Source organism: Labeo rohita, chromosome 24 (assembly GCF_022985175.1).
Source record: "Labeo rohita strain BAU-BD-2019 chromosome 24, IGBB_LRoh.1.0, whole genome shotgun sequence".
Lineage (NCBI taxonomy): Eukaryota > Metazoa > Chordata > Actinopteri > Cypriniformes > Cyprinidae > Labeo > Labeo rohita.
In genome coordinates, this window is record NC_066892.1 from 7749967 (window position 1) to 7763788 (window position 13822).

A 13822-nucleotide genomic window follows, 5' to 3' on the forward strand; every position below is an offset into this window, starting at 1 on the left:
AAAAAAAAAAATTCTATGACAGGTAGCATTAAAATGCATTTATTATTTTTTATCATCGTCATCATTATTATTAATAATAATTTTAATTAATTTAATTAATAATAATAATAATAATAATAATATTGATAATACTAATAACAATAATAATAACAAAATTAAATATCAATACTTATATATTTATATATTATATACTACTTTTAGTACAGGTCAGAATAAAAACATTCTTGATAAAAAAAAATTCTATGACAGGTACTATTAAAATATAAAAAAAATTAAAAAAAAAAATATTTTTAGCATTATTATTAATAATAATAAAATTATACATTACTTTTAGTTATCCATATATAAATAATAATAATAATAATAATAATAATAATAATAACAACAACAACAATAATAATGCATTTTATTTTAATGTTATTTGTCATAACACACAGCTCTAAATATTTCACAGGTCAAAATAAAAACATTCTTGAATAAAACAAAAACTGTACAGGCACTATTAAAATAAAATAAATGTATTATTATGTTGTTGTTGTTGTTGTTGTTGTTGTTGTTGCTGTTGTTTTTATTATTTTTATTAATATTAAAATTATACGACTTTATATATTTATTTTAGTTATAATAATAATAATAATAATAACAATAACAACAACAACAACAATAATATTAATAATAATGCATTTTATTTTAATGGTACTTGCCATAAAATGCAGTTCAAAATATTTCACAGGTCAGAATAAAAACATTACTGATAAAAAAAAATTAAAAAAATTGTACAGGTACTATTAAAATAAAATGAATGAATGTTTTTTATTATTATTATTATTAATATTATTATTATTGTTGTTGATGTTGTTGTAGTTGTTGTTGTTGTTGTTATCATTATTATTATGAAATGTATACACTGCTTATTATATATTTATATAGTACATATTACTTTTAGTTATAAATACATTAATAATACTACTAACAATAATAATAATAATAATAATAATGCATTTTATTTTAATAGTATTTGTAATAAAAAGTAGCTTAAAATGTTTACAGGTCAGAATAAAACCATTCTTGATGAAAAAAAATAAAACAAAAATTGTGTTACAGGTGCTTTTTAAAAAAATGCATTTATTATTATTATTTTTAATTATCCTCATACATTTCTTATATATTTATATATTATATATTAATTTTAGTTTAAAATATACAAAGTAATAATAATAATAATAATAATACATTTTATTTTAATAGTATGTCATAAAATGCATCTCAAAACGTTTCACAGCTCAGAATAACAACATTATTGTGAAGTAAACCATTGTGAAGTAAGCTGTCTGTTGGATCAGCCCATGTTTTCCTATATTATTTCCTGATAGTCGAGTTGGAAACTGACTTCAAGCTCAAGCCATGTGTGATGGTTGGGAAAACTTACAGCAACGTGTAATGCAATTTCACATGCAAACTTGACCGTGAATAATTTTTTTATTTATCCAGCTCTCAGGTGACAGTTGGTCCCCACTCACAACTTGACAGCTCACATCAATCACAACCCTCGAAGAAGTTGTTCCACTCGGTGGAACAAATCCAAGAATTCTTCTACGTTTAAACCTGGAACTGACGAAACTGAAGAGTTCAAGGCCCAGAAAGGTAGTAAGGACATAGTTAATTGATTTCATCAAAAATATCTTAATTTGTGCTTGAAGAAGAATGAAGGTCTAATAGGTCTAACAGAATTTAATATATATTTATATGCAATATATGTATATTTATATGCAACCTATCTTGACCACAGATGGTTAAGCAAATGCGGTAAGAAGCTAATAAATCCCTTAACAGATGTAAACAGTTCTACTACGACAGCAGTGAGTTTGTCAGCACTGCCTGTTTGCGTACTCCTACAGTAGCGACAGTGGCAAAGCCAGCGTTTGGTGAGGCATGCGGCGGGCACGAGGAGTTTGGAATCTAATAACAGAGCATGCTCGCCCATTCTGACTGACATTCAATTTACATGATTACAGACAAAGTGCAAGTCAGAGATTTTTTTAATTACATTTCCCTCCCTCATCTTTCCACGCTGCTCTCGTCTAACTGAGTGGCATTAACAAATGTTTTATTTTATGTTGCTCAAACAATAAAAACACAATGATATGGAAATTGATAATTATTGCACTGTCTGAGCTTGTGGGTGACAAGGAAATATTGCATCGGGAAGCAGAGATATTTGGGAAATAATGTGCGTGGGCACCGCATTCTGAGAGCGCTCTCTCTGCGAGCCAAAGTCTGTGATTTGAATAACTCAATAACGCCGCTCGCACACACATATACGATTTACACTGCAAAAATCAAACTTCAGCTCCCTTGACAATGACGGGACAAAGAATAGCAAATATTCAAATCTGACAATCAATTTGAAGGGGTGGGATATGTTCTGCCAGAGAGTGAAGGTGAGAAGCCTATGCATCAAATCGCTGGGAGCAGAAGCCCATTAGTGCCATACCATAATGCACCTATTACCAACAAAAAAAACTCTTCAAACACCGCAATTTTACAATTAATGCTGCTTCAGTGTTGAATAAACTGAATGGACCTTTCTGGGTTTCTCAGCAGCGGAAGAGCAGTGAATGGGAGAGGACCACAAATATATTTTTTGCACTCCCATTTGCTCAAACAGCAAAACGAAAACTCCACAACTTTCAAAAAACTTGAGAGAAACTGATAACGGCAGTCAGATAATTAGTGTTAACTAGTTTTTTTGTAATTTGATGCAAAGGTGATATAATACAAAGTATAGTGTTATAAATGCACAAACAAAAATTTTTTTAAATAAAAATACAAAAAACTTTCGAGCACTGACGATGCTGATGTTTAAATGTATCATTACAGTTTGTGAAAGATGTACAAAATACAAATAAATGTATTCAAAAATATAAAAATTCCATTTGTAAAACTTTGGGGTTCAAAAGTTTGGAGTCCATAATTTTTTTTACTATTATTAGAAATATTAGAAAGGACGTATCAAAATGTTAAAAATTTACATTTATAATGCTACCAAAAATTTCCATTTCAAAAAATTATGTTCTACTGAACTTGCTATTCAAAGAATCCTCAAATATATCATTTGTTTCAATAAAAATATTAAGCAACTCAGTTGTTTCAAAATTCAAAATAAATTACAAATATAGGGGCCTATGAAATTTGTTCAAATTTTTCCGTTAACAATTTTTTTTAATTCTGTTTTTTGTTTTTTAATTTCCTAAATTCCATTTTTCCATTTAATTTTTCTGGATACCATTTTGTTTATTTTTATTTTTATTATTATTTTTTTTTTTTCAGTTTTTTTCTAGACTTAATTTAATGGTTAAATTAAAAAATAGTAATCAAAAAGCATCTTACACAATTTAACAGCAATTTATTAAAAGTTTAACAAAAATTACATTTTAAGGCCATTTTATTTTTTTTTTTTAAATTCAGTTTTGGATCTGGATTCAATTTTCATAAAATAAAAAAAAAAAAATCATTATTTATTTATTTATATGCTTACTTATTTATTTTTTTTATTTCAGAAATACTGTGTTGTGTATTTACATTTTTCTGTTAAATAATTTCTGGTAAATATTTTTTTTTTTTTTCTGATAAATATTCCTTAAAAATAATGTTTTAATAATACTTTTATTACTTTTATTTACTACTGTACTATCATTACATTACGTAATATTTCTGTCAGTTTCTCTAAGTTAAACCAAACTTTTATTTTGACAGGTTCCCGTGAAGACCTTTAAGTTTGTATGTGATACGTCAGTTGTTTCTCAAAAGAAACTGTAAAATGCTCAAGAAGTGACTGTCAGAGCAGTTCTAGAGATGATGTTAATGTGTTCATCTATTCATATATTGAGGCGGAAGAGGCTGGAAACACCTACTTTTGATTTATTCATCCCGAATTTGTCAAATTCCGTGGCATTCCACGTTTAACAGTATATTACATTTTTATGACTGGATTCCTTAATTCCGTCATAGTGGCCTACAGTTATTGCTTGAGCACAAAACGGACATATTAGAATGATTTCTGAAGGATCATGTGACACTGAAGACTGCAGCAATAAACGCTGAAAATTCAGCTTTGCATCAAAGGAATAAATTATATTTTAAAATAGATTAAGGTAGAAAACTATTATTTAAAATTGTATTAATATTTCACAATATTACTGTTTTTACCATTTTTGCTTCTTAAGTAAATTCCTGGGTGAACATAAAAGACTTCTTTCAAAAACATTTTTGAATGGTAGTGTATAAATGTATATATATCTATTTATAATGCGCCTTTTAATACTCACATCACAAAAAAAGCAAAATAGTCATTAAATATTAAAAAGCTTTACTAAACGGATGTGTTTTGAGCAGTTTCCTATATGCACACATAGATGTGTCATTCGTATTCACACTGTGCGACGAGCAGATTACCAGTGCTCAAGAGATTTAAAAACGTTCCTTGAGTATAAGTGTGATTAATAAGACTCATTACATATAGTGGTATGACACGCTTCTCATCAAATCTGTGATATGTCCCTATCAATAATAGTTCTCAGCCAAAAAGCTTCAATAATGACTGCGTCTTTCCTCCCTTCAGATGGAAAAAAGAAAAGACCCTAAAGACACTGACAAGACGACCAGCTGTATATGGAAATCTCATTAAAGAAAAAGCATGACAGAAAGCAGCCCGTCCCGAGTCTCAACCCATTCAGACGATTCCAGTGCTGCCGGTACCGCACACACACAGCCAGCTGAGCGGGCATAAAAAGCCCTTTGTGTTTTCCTTTATACATTAAGAAGCATGTAAAGCGCAAAAAAGGACTTATTAAGGGTTTCTATTAACATCAAACCCCAACATTGTAATCTCCTCCCCTTTGCCTGAATGGATTAGGCGGCGGATGCGGCGCTCTAATCCATGTAGTGGAGGCTAAATCCTGTGAGGAAAAGGAGGAAAGCATGGCATTATGGGACGGGTAGCATTTGGGGGGGAGGGGGGTGTATGCATGTTCCAGCAGATAAAACGCATTGATTACTGCACCCTTTTCTCACCCGAAACTTGCATTCTAGTGCAGTGAAGTAGGGCCGGTATCGGCTCAGACGCTGGCGATCGATAGCCGTGTTGATCTGCGGTGTGTAATTGTGCCAGGTAATTAGAGATGAGTGCTCGCACACACTTTAATTCACTGCTTAAGACTAAAGCCTGTGCTAAAGTAATACACTGACCGGGCCAATGCATATCATTGAATGTTGGCCAGTAGGTGTCTGTGTAAAGTTAACTCAGTAAATTCAAAATGGGTGCAACAACTTGTTATGACACAGAGTAAAGGTCATAGGTCACTTTGTATCAAATATATATCTACGTCTTAGAATAAAATCTGTTTTAACGTGACAGCTACCATTACAGATGTCAAGACGACAGATGTAGCCTCTGTATTACAGCATTTTAGATCATTTCGTGTTGGTGCATGAATGTTTTTAAGGAAAAATTGAATCTGTGTTATCTTTTAGGATGGTAGTGATTTAATATGTAATCAGAATCAGATCAGTGCTGGATGTTCCTTTGTCAACTGTAACATTCAAGACAGAGAGCTGCATGATAAGGAAGGAAGGGAAGTATTCCTTACATTAGACAAACATCAAAATAATAAGATCTGGATGGATGGATGAATGGAATGAAAGAATGATGGAATGATAAGATGGAATTAAGATGGATGGATGGATGAATGGAGTGAAAGAATGATAGAACGATAAGATGGAATAAAGATGGATGGATTGATGTCATCAAAATAAGATCTGGATAAATGGATGGATGGATGAATGAATGGATAGATGGATAACATAAGAATATGATCTGGAGGGATGGATGGCATGAAAATAAGATATGAGTAGATGGATGGGTGGATGGATGGATGAATGGATAGATGGATATCAGAATAAGATCTGGATGGACAGATGGATGGATGAATGGATAGAAGGAAAACATCAGAGTAAGATCAGACAGATCAATGAATAGATGGATGGATAGATGGATGGCATCAGAATAAGATGTGGATGGATGGACATACGGAAGAACGGATGATGGATGGCATCAAAATAAGATCTGGATGGATGGATGGATGGATGGATGGATGGACAGATGGATGAACGGATGATGGATGGCATCAAAAGATCTGAATGGATGGATGGATGGCATCAGAATATGATCTGGATAGATAGATGATGGATGGATGGATGGTGTCACAGTAAGATCTGGATGGACTGATGGACGGACGGACGGACGATGGATGGCATCAAAATAAGATCTGGATGAATAGATGGATGGAAAGATGGATGACATCAGCATAACATTTGGATGGATGGATGGATTGCATCAGAATAAGATCTGGATGAATGGATGAATAGATGAATGGTATCAGAATAAAATCTGGATGGATGGATGGATGGATGGATGGATGGCATCAGAATAATAAGATTGGGATGGATGGATGGATGGATGGATGGATGGATGGCATCAGAAAAAGATCTGGATGGAAGGATTGATGGATGGAAGGATGGATGGATGGATGGGTGGCATCAGAATAAGATCTGGATGGATGGATGGCATCAGAATAAGATCTGGATGGATGGATGGCATCAGAATAATAAGATCTGGATGGATGGATGACATCAGAATAAGATCTGGATGGATGGATGACATCAGAATAAGATCTGGATGGATGGATGGCATCAGAATAATAAGATCTGGATGGATGGATGGCATCAGAATAAAATCTGGATGGATGGATGACATCAGAATAAGATCTGGATGGATGGATGGCATCAGAATAAGATAGACAGACAGATAGGTAGATAGATAGATCTATACAGACTCCATCAGACATCAGAATTCCTAAGTATATTTCATATGATTTTTTTTTAAGTAAAAACATAATTACTTTAAAAGCTTCAAAGAACCCTAATATCACTTAGAAAAAAATGGTTAGTGCTCAAATTGTGGTAATTTGCCCGTAATTTATTCATCTAATGAGTGTGAGGTCGAGACTAGATTCAAGGAAGACGCAAGATGATTGTGCTATAAAGGAAAATCTATTTAAGATATTCAGTTTACACTCCATCTTTGGACCTCAGTGGTGACCCGGCGCCGAACAGGAATTATGAAAGCCAATTTGAATTATTTAACGAATTCCAGAAAGGATTCAAATTAAGTTTTTTCCTCTCCCTTCCTTCCCTTTCATCATGTCTCATTAAAGCAATTAGCTCTGATGCCTAATAAACTAGAAGCAGTACCAACTATAAAGCCCCAGCCAATGACAGAGAACAGAGCTGAGTACTAGGAAGAAGGTCACAAGCCACATACACAGAGTCACACCGCAATCGGTGTGGTTAAAGGGCCTTCCTATCATCCTGTGCCCTGTGTAGATGTTCAACGGGATGCTTCAGGGGATGAACGGGTGATACATTCAATGCTCACAATTAAGGACGCACCATTATTTTGCAGACAAAGGTAGCACAAATGTGTAGTGAATTTGCCCTAACCTAAATTGCCCGCAACAAGTCAGACACACATGACCTCTACAAAAAAAATTCTAGTATATTTTCACTAAATAACATATGGATGTACCGGCTTTCTCCTTTCCACCCAACCAGTGGGAAAAAAAACATTAACTTTTGCTTCTGGCAGATATACCTGCCCTTCACAGGACCTGGGGATCATAATGCAATCTGGAGACTCATTAAATTGGATTAGACCGTACAGACAGATTATTAAAAGAAAACCATCAGTAAACAGCGGCGTTATCTGCAAAAAACAAGGGCACTTCAAGTGTGTTTCCACTTATATCTCCGTAGCTGCTGCAAAACTCGGCCTTGCTTTTTGTTTGGTAGATTATCTCTAGCCTCAACCTGTGCTAGCGAAGCAGAAAGACAAATATTGGTAAGGCTCTGGTCAGCTAATAGCGTCGACTCGAACCGTGTTCCCATACGAGACGTCGCCTGCAGGGAAGTGTAGCCAAATCTCCTCACCGACAGTGTGCTACGGGTGCCCTGAGGGGGAGGGGAGGAAATGTGCGGGCACCTGAGCCCTGACGGACCGAGATAACGGCTGACTACATGCCACCGTATTTTCTGGAGAACTCATTTGGAAACTATAGACACGCGGCACTCATGGATTCCTTGTAAAAACTAAGTTTACAGCCCCTCTGGCATCCGGCACAATTCTGCAGGACAATTATGATGCCGCTTCCGGAGCCCTACAAAAGTTATTTTAAGGATCACTAAAACATTCATTGCTTTTTCTTTACGAAGAGGATAAATCTGTGGCAGTAGATCCATATGGAAAATCACGAGAGCCTTCACAGACTCGGCGCTCTCTGAAGCTCTGACATTTATTGGTGAATTGACAGTGAGAAATGCAGCGCATGAGAACACAGGCAGGCGAAAAGCATGCGGAAGCATTAACGTTGATTTTGCAGCAAATCCTGATATACAGTTCATAAAGGAAAACACAAACTTTTATTTCATCTCTTGCTGTATACGTCAATATCAGAGACATGTCTTTAAAAAAAAAAGCATTTGCACTACAGGTGAAAAGTTTAAAGTAACTGAGATTTATAATATTTAGTGTAAACCATAATACACTACAGGTTTGGGTTAAATAAGATTCTGAATGAATGAAAATGAAGAAAACTATGAAGAAAATGAATGAAAATGAGATGAAACCAATTAATGAAAGAAAGAAAGAAAAAAGAAAGAAAATTAATGAATGAGTGAACGAATAAAAATGATGAGAGAAAATCAAAGAAAGAAAGAAAGAAAGAAAGAAAGAAAGAAAGAAAATGAATGAATAAATGAATGAAAATGATGTGAGGAAACCAAAGAAAGAAAGAAAGAAAAAGAAAGAAAATGAATGAATGAATGAATGAATGAATGGATGAAAATGATGAGAGGAAACCAATAAAAGAAATAAAGAAAGAAAGAAATAGAATGCATGAATTAAAGAAAATGGTGAGAGCAAACCAAAGAAAGAAAGTAGGCATGACAGAAAGAAAGAAAGAAAGAAAGAAAGAAAGAAAGAAAGAAAGAAAGAAAGAAAGAAAGAAATGCATGAATGAATGAAAACGATACAAGGAAACCAAAAAAGGAAAGAAAGAAATGAATGAATGAAAATGGTGAGAGGAAACCAATGAAAGAAAGAAAGAAAGAAAGAAAGAAAGAAAGAAAGAAAGAAAGAAGAGAAAAAATGCATGCATGAATGAATAAATGATGAATGAATGAATGAATGAATGAATGAATGAATGAAAAAAAATTAAGAGAGAAGACCAATGAAAGAAAGAAAAAAAGGAAAGAAAGAAAATGAATGAATGAATGAAAGAAAATGATGAGAGGAAACCAATGAAAGAAAGAAAAAAAGGAAAGAAAGAAAGAAAATGGATGAATGAATGCATGAATTAATGAAAATGATGAGGAAACCAATGAAAGAAAGAAAGAAAGAAGGCAAGAAAGAAAGAAAGAAAGAAAGAAAGAAAGAAAGAAAGAGAAAAAATTGCATGAATGAATAAATGAAAATGATGCGAGGAAACCAAAGAAAGAAAGAAAAAGAAAGAAAGAAAGAAAGAAAGAAAGAAAGAAAGAAAGAAAGAAAGAAAGAAAGAAAGAGAAAAAATTGCATGAATGAATAAATGAAAATGATGCGAGGAAACCAAAGAAAGAAAGAAAAAGAAAGAAAGAAAGAAAGAAAGAAAGAAAGAAAGAAAGAAAGAAAGAAAGAGAGAAAAATGCATGAATGAATGAATGAAAGAAAGAAAATGATGAGAGAAAACCAATAAATGAAAGAAAGAAAGAAAGAAAGAAAGAAAGAAAGAAAGAAAGAAAGAAAGAAAGAAAAAGAAAGAAAGAAAGAACATGAATGAATGAATTAATTAATGAAAATGATGAGAGGAAACCAATGAAAAAAAAAGAAAGAAAGAAAGAAAGAAAGAAAGAAAGAAAGAAAGAAAGAAAGAAAGAAATGCATGAATGAATAAATGAAAATGATGCGAGGAAACCAAAGAAAGAAAGAAATGAATGAATGAATGAAAGAAAACAGTGAGAGGAAACCAATGAAAGAAAGAAAGAAAGAAAGAAAGAAAGAAAGAAAGAGAAAAAATGCATGAATGAATGAATGAAAGAAAGAAAATGATGAGAGGAAACCAATAAATGAAAGAAAAAAAGGAAAGAAAGAAAGAAAGAAAGAAAGAAAGAAAGAAAGAAAGAAAGAAAGAAAGAAATAACATGCATGAATGAATGAATGAATGAAAATGATGAGAGGAAACCAATGAAAGAAAGAAAGAAAGAAAGACAGAAAGAAAGAAAGAAAGAAAAAAATGCATGAATGAATGAATTAAAGAAAATGATGAGAGGAAACCAATAAATTAAAGAAAAAAAGGAAAGAAAGAAAGAAAATGAGTGAATGAATGAATGAAAATGATGAGAGGAAACCAATGAAAGAAAGAAAGAAAGAAAGAAAGAAAGAAAAAGAAAGAAAGAAAGAAAGGAGAAAAAAATGCATGAATGAAAAGAGGAAACCAATAAAAAAAGAAAGAAAGAAAGAAAGAAAGAAAGAAAGGAAGAAAATGAATGAATGGACGAATTAAAATGATGAGAGGAAACCAATGAAAGAAAGAAAGAAAGAAAGAAAGAAAGAAAGATAGAAAGAAAGAAAGAAAGAAAGAAAGAAAAGGAATGAATGAATGAATGAATGAATGAAAGGAAAGGAAACCAACGAAAGCAAGCAGGAAAAGAATGAGAAAGGAAACCAATTAACAAAAGAAAGAAAGAAAGAAAGAAAGAAAGAAAGAAAGAAAGAACGAATGAAAATTCGCCAAAGAAAGAAAGGATGAGAAAATGAAATAAGCAAAAGAAAGAAGTAGGTAAGAGAAGGAATGAAATTAAAGGAAGGAAGAAAGGAAGGGAAAATAAGGATGAGAAAGGAAACTAATCAAAGAAAGAACTTTTGAACTATTTAAAGATTCTTGAAAAAAAATGTATCATGGTTTCTACAAAAAATAATTAAGCAGCAAAAACTGTTCTTAACACTGATGATAATAATAAGAACAATTATTAAAAATTAGGCACCAAAAATAATTGAGAATAATTAAGAACCAAATTAGCATATTAAAATGATTTCTGAAGGTTTATGTGACATTGAAGACTCACGTAATGATGCTAAAAATTCAGCTTTGTATTACAGAAATTAATCACATTAAAAAAAAATACATATTAAAACAGAAAACCGTTTAAATTGTAACAATATTTCACAATACTACTGTTTCTGAATAAACAGCATTGGTGACCATAAGAGACGTCTTTCAAAAACTCCTAATTATCCCAAACTTTTGACCGTTAGTGTATTTGCACAAGCGTAGCGCAGCAAAAGCTACACATGTATACTCCTGATACAGTAAACTCACAAGCCATATGTTCAATCTATAGCACAGAGCCTTTATGAATTAAATCAAGCCTGCGATCCATCCCCATTGATTAGAATGATGAATTAGGCAGCTGTACTTAGCAACAGTGCTGTCAGCGGGGAGTAGATAATCTCCCCTACAAAACACCTCCATCTTGTTGTGTCTCCACATCAAACAAGCAGGAGGCTCAGTTGCCTTTAAAAGGACAGACGAGGCATAGCGGCCACCTGCCAAAAAACACAAACCCTTCCGTCGTGCGCTGGTCTGGGGAGATATTCGTGAGACTTTGATGGCATGTGCCTAGAATCGTAAGATAATTACGTTTGAGCGACTGTCTGAGCGCAAGTGCAGCTCACCAACACGCTCTTGTCCTATGATGAAATACCTGCTCGAGGGAAGTCAATAGAACGGCACGTGCGAGCCTGTATTTAACTGCTATGTTAATTTTAGTATTTCTGTTTTTTGATACACATGCATACAAGGTGAATAAGTACATACTCCATGCAAGACTCGAATGCAGGCGTTTAATATACATAATGTGCATTCTTGCATTGCTGTTGTGGTAACAAACCTCAGTGCTCAATGGGGCGATAACATTACCTCTAAATTGAGTTTTCAGCTAGAAGTGTTTTAGACATCATAACTAAAGCAGACAATGTTAATCTAGTCAGTTCAAACCAGCTGCAATGACAACAAGCAACAACCGTGCATCTATTTCTGTTGTGCAGGTAGTGAAATCTACAGAAGCCTGATTTTACTTCAAAATTATGATTTTAGTATTTTTAAATAATTGTGTAATAAATCATAATAATTAATTTATAAATATTTTATATTTGTATATTTTTTAATAACTTTTTTACTCTGAGAATTTTACACATTTTTTTTATTTTAATTTTTTATAAAAACTTTGATAATAATATAATATAATATAATACACTAAAATATAATATAATACATACAATTATAAGTATTTTATACTAATTTTATATTACACATTTTTTGATAACTTTTACCATTTTTCTTTACTCTTTACAGAACGGGTTTGTGTGACATTTACTTCAAGTTTTATTATTTAAATGGTTATTTTTATTATTTGTATACAACCATTATTACTATAATGGTTATAGTTTTATTATTTAAATGGTTATATTATGGCTTTATTTAAAAGTTAAAAGGCTAGTGTTAATAAATGATAAACAAAAACAGAACAATTTGCATCTAACATCTATTAAATGTTATAAATAATGGCTTACAAAATGTAATATGATAATATAATGCTGAATGCTTTAATTAATTATTTAATACTCAGAAATTGCAAAAATGTTGCTTCTACAGAAATTAAAATTTAAATATAATATAATATAATATAATAATAAAGTATTTTACACTAATTTTATATTACACATTATTAAATAATCACTTTTACCATTTTTACTCGTTTCATAACAGGTTTGTGTGACATTTACTTCGAGATTTATTATTTAAATTGATTTAATTTAAAAGTTAAAAGGTTGGTGTTAATAAATGATAAACAAAAACAGAAGTTTGACAATTTGCAGTTAAGATCTATTAAATGTTGTAAATAATGGCTTACAAATTTAATATGATAATATAATTAATATAAATAATCATTTAACACTCAGAAATTGCAAAAATGTTGCTTCTACAGAAATTTTAATTTAAATACATTAATTTAATCTAATATAATATAAAGCATATTAAATAATATTAATACATTTATTAAGATTTTAAAATAATTGTATATTATATTTTTTATAATAACTTTTACTTTTCTTTACTCTACGAGGGAAACAAGCCTTTAAACTTTTTAAATGATTTAAAATAAAAACTAACATGCATCATATGCTTTTGAAATGAAAAAAAAAAGCAAACAGTTGATCAGAAACTATTCATCACTCTGTTTGTCTGGACATATTTCACATTAAAAAACAAACCTAATTTTGTCATTTTCATAACGGGTTTGTGTGATGTTATAAATAATGGCTTTCAAATACAAGATAATATAATATAATATAATATAATATTTTAAATATTAAAGACAGAGCTTTTATTCTTTGAAGGTCTTGAGTGTGTCAGTTTAAGTTTGTGGACAAATTCAACTTGAGTTTTTGCGGGTTGTGGTGCCGAACGCAGCTGCCAATTTCTCAACAAGGCCAAACGAAAGGTTAAAAAGCAGCTACTGAAGAAAGCTAAACAGATGGGTCCAGAGCCAGGAAACAGCCCGTCTAAATCTGGAAACAACACTAAGATCCTCTTTTCTCCGGCTGATTGGTCAGTGAGAGCCCTATTGAGGGGCAGGTGAAAAGATGAGGGTTGAGGGTGATGGAGGA

At 31.9% G+C, this 13822-nt stretch overlaps 1 protein-coding gene across 2 annotated transcripts in view; it reads right to left on the minus strand.

The window, feature by feature from the left end:
• dpyda.1 (dihydropyrimidine dehydrogenase a, tandem duplicate 1) overlaps nucleotides 1-13822 on the minus strand; it is a 249959-nt gene that overhangs the window by 207448 nt on the left and 28689 nt on the right. The window lies entirely within an intron of this gene.